Below are 3,848 nucleotides of genomic sequence, written 5' to 3'. Positions count from 1 at the left end.
GAAACCTTTTCCCGGCTCCACTTCTCTTGGCTTCACTTCTCCCGGCCGACCTTCTCTCGACTAAGGTAATCTCCTTGCCGGGCAAGATCTTATTTCTCCCGGGCAAAAACTTATTACTCCCGGTCAAGTTCCCGGGCAAGTTTATTGCTTCCGGCCAAGAGACTCGTCTCCAAACATTACTATTCTCCCGGCCAAGCTTTTCCGGCCGGCTTGCTTCTCCCGGCCACATTTCTCTCATCTTCACTTTGCCCGGCCAAGCTACTCTCGACTAAGGTAATCTCCTTGCCGGGCATGTTTGATATTTTCCCGGCCAAGATGCTGAGCAGGCTGGTCGATCAGCTGATCGACCAGAGCAGGCTGGTCGATCAACTGATCGACCAGCACGTTGTTTTCTTTTTTCTTTGGTAACGTTTCCAAGCAAGTTGCATTAACTCATGATAGGATTCACTTTAGGATTAAAGGCATGCATTAACTCATGATAAGATTCATGATCGACCAGAGCATGCAACGTTTCCTATAAGGCATGAGTTGACTCATTGCATACATGCATGATTAATCAACTTCACCATGTATGATTAATATGCATGGTATCAAGACCATTAATTAAGTCACTTTATTAATCAAGATTTTTCGACTATTCCGGATAAACTTTCACTCATCTAGCCCAACTAGTCCGAGTAAGATTAAACTTAAATCTTTTGTATTTAATCCGACTTAATTAGTTGTCAAACAACAAAACAGACTCAAGTCTGACCAGACTCAGGTCTGACCGGGTCAGACTGCATCAACAGAAGGGACATCCGACACGAAAGTAAGTAAACGAGACCTCCTTGTAAACAAGTTATATAACATACGCATGCTTGAAGGAGAAACTGCAAGTGGACTACACACGAGGATCCAAGATATTTTCAATGGTCTACATGCAATATGACAACAAATGGAGAACCGCGACATAATAAAGTACGCCCAGAAAGCCTTTCCGAGAAATACTTTGTGGGCATCCATGGTGGATGCATACAAAGTTTCTTGGGATCTTTCGAAAATTAAGTTAGACGATATGTTTTTTGAATTTGAACTTCATGAACAATCTAATACGGAAGTGCAGGAGAAAGGTATTGCTTTGCTTGTAGGTACCGAACAGAAAAATAAGAATAAAATACCGGAGGACTCAGAATCGTCGAAATCTGAGGCAAACAACGAGGTAACTACAGAGCTAGTCAATCTCGTCCGGAGATGTTCCGGAACAAGCGCGGAATAAGACGATCGGAGATAAAGAAAGTTGTCAGCAAAATAAAACCGTCGTCCACCAGAAAAGCTGAGATGAAATGCTACAGATGCGGAAGGAAAGGACATTTCATCGCAGACTGCCCGAACCAACGAAAAGATCGGAGGGCGAAACAGAAAGTGCAATGCAAGATTTTCAAAGGCTTACCTCCGATCTAGCAGCCCCTTTTTCCTTAGAAATCCTTGCTATTGAAACCTAATAAGTCTTATCAATCTCGTAACCTGTGATCTCAATAATTCAGAGAATCAACACTTCAATCTTACTGAACCCACAACCATTAGGTCAATCCCATTAAATCCTTTTGAAATTCAATGGAATAAACTCTCAAGAAACCAATTTGGGAATCACATGGAACAAGAACTAATCCTAATTATAAGCTAAATCACCCGAAACAAATAGTTATAAGCATTGGCAATTCCAAACCAACCAATCAAGGCAAATACCTAAGAAATCCTTAATCCTTACCTTGGATGGAACCGTGCCCTAGAATCTCTTGCCCTAACTTAGCTCAATCAAGCTGTCGACCCTCCATCCACCTTGCTGCCGAGCAAGACTTACAGAAATCCAAGAACTCTGTGAATCCATCCCAAATTTGGGAATCCATAGAACCAAAGGTCCAAGAACCCATAAGGATCAAGCTACTTACCGATCGTTCCCTCAACTCCTTGCTTCCATCACTTTATTTGATTTAATCCATTGCCGGCCAAAAATCCAAATCCCTCTCGACCACAATCAAGAACCAAGAAATCTGAAAATCCATTCCACATCAAGCTGGAGATCCAAGAAAACCCTAAGAGACAATCACCCAACCAAAATCCATTACTTACCGATTACCATCGATCAGATCGCCTCCTCCACCGTCGCCAATGAAACGATCCCAAGGTTGAAGATCCTTGGCTCCGGTGGCCTCCTTTGTCGTCAGCACTGGCAGCTTTTGCCCTTGGTCGCACGATCAAGAACGAAGGAGGAAGAATAGAGGGATGCCGCGAGAAATAGAGGAAAGAATCGCGAGGTAGGGAAGAAGAAATCGCGACTCCTATTGCTTCTTATAGGATTTTGGCTTAACGGTGGCTTAACGGGTTTCGGATCGAAACTTAGCCAATAACCCTTTAACCTATAACAATTGGGTTGGGCTTTAATTTGACTTAATTGGGCTGCCTTATTTGAGTTGTTAATTGGGCTAAAGGGATTAGCTTAATTAGCTACTAATTGGGCTTCATTAATCCTCTTAAACCTTGATAACCAATTAGGGTTATTTATGATTAACCCTAAAATTTTTCTCATATTTTACAGACCAGACCTAGGTGTATTTGTAGGATCGATGTGACACGCTAGAAGGGGTGAATAGCGTGTCATCGCTTTTCAAAATCTTTCGTTCTATCAAACAAAAACTCGCAGCGGAATTAGAAAACACACAGGGGACTCACGAATTTTTACTTGGTTCATAACCCCCCAGGATTAGTACGTCCAAGGCCTATGTACGGGAGGCGCCCATCCACTAGTAGTCTCCTTTCCGAACTTTGTTCGGAGGCGGAGAAACCCGTCTTACAGTTTGATAAATAATAATACAAATTAATAACGGAAAGGACAAGTAAGAAAAGAGTAACCAAACAAATAGCCACCGATCTGGAAGTCTGAGCACCGCGTACTCCTCCTGGATCTTCCCTGGTTGCACGTGCCTGGCCCCGTTCGCGTTCAGAGTCGCCTTTACTTGGAGAGAAGAATTTGTATCTTGATACATCTTGATTGTGCACTTGCTTCTCTTTTATAGCCTGCTTGAGTCGACTCAACTGTTTATCTGGGTCGACTTCAGTCGACGTGGCCTGATAACTGTTCATTCTCGCTCGTTATCCGCTGCCTGAGTCGACTCAGGCTGCCAGCTGAGTCAACTCCAGTCCGATGTGGAGTCTGCCGGATAGAATTTGACTCTGAGTTGACTCCAGTGTCCATCTGAGTCGACTCCAATCCAGACGGTGAAAAGCCACTGGCACTGACTTCCAGAACTCTGCTGACTCAGCTTGAATCGACTCCAGCCACCATCTGAGTCGACTCCAAGAGCAAAAATTAGCCTTTTTGCCCCGGATTCTGCGTTTCTCGATTTTTCGATCCTGCACAAGAAGTTAGTCAAAATAACATGCAAATATACAAACAATCCTAAGTCTTACCTTGTGGGTCTAACTTTGAATTTCTACCAAAATCCTGGGTTAGTCTGACGCTTACCATTCCACTCCGGGAACGCACCCTTACCCACTCCACTTAGGAGAATTTACTTTTGCCAACCAAGTCCTCCTGACTTGTTGGACTTTTGCTCGGCTCTGTCCTCAACCCCTAGGATTTGTGCTGCGGTTTGGTCCTCCTGACCAACCCAGACTTCTGCTGCGACTCGATCCTCTAGATCAATCCAGACTTCTATTGCGACTTAGTCCTCCTGACTAGTCCAGACTTCTTGCTGCGGCTCGGTCCTCCAGACCAGCCCAGACTTCACCTGGTCCTTCGACTCTGCCAAGACTTCTGCCTGATCCTCCAAATCAGGACTTCCATTGCCTAGCTTCACTCACCAGGA

General features: G+C 44.3%; 1 protein-coding gene across 4 annotated transcripts in view; it reads right to left on the bottom strand.

Moving 5' to 3' along the window:
- Positions 1 to 2,257, bottom strand: part of LOC141838447 (uncharacterized) — a 20,731-nt gene extending 18,474 nt beyond the window's left edge. For 2 of the 4 annotated variants that reach the window (XM_074725930.1, XM_074725953.1), the window contains exons 1-3: positions 2,113 to 2,257; positions 1,932 to 2,033; positions 1,751 to 1,858 (exon numbers count right to left, since the gene is read on the bottom strand). The gene's annotated coding sequence lies outside the window, so the exon portion shown is untranslated. Of the gene's footprint in view, positions 1 to 1,750; positions 2,034 to 2,112 lie in introns of all 4 variants that reach the window. The other 2 variants (XM_074725946.1, XM_074725938.1) reach the window with 2 other exon arrangements.
- Positions 2,258 to 3,848: the final 1,591 nt, after the last annotated feature.

The sequence above is a fragment of the Curcuma longa genome, chromosome 1 (genome assembly GCF_044706935.1).
Source record: "Curcuma longa cultivar G26 ecotype Majalengka, Jawa Barat chromosome 1, ITB_CL_G26_1.1, whole genome shotgun sequence".
Taxonomy (NCBI): Eukaryota; Viridiplantae; Streptophyta; class Magnoliopsida; order Zingiberales; family Zingiberaceae; genus Curcuma; species Curcuma longa.
Note: the sequence above shows the minus strand (reverse complement) of the source record. Positions and strands in the feature narration are given on the sequence as shown.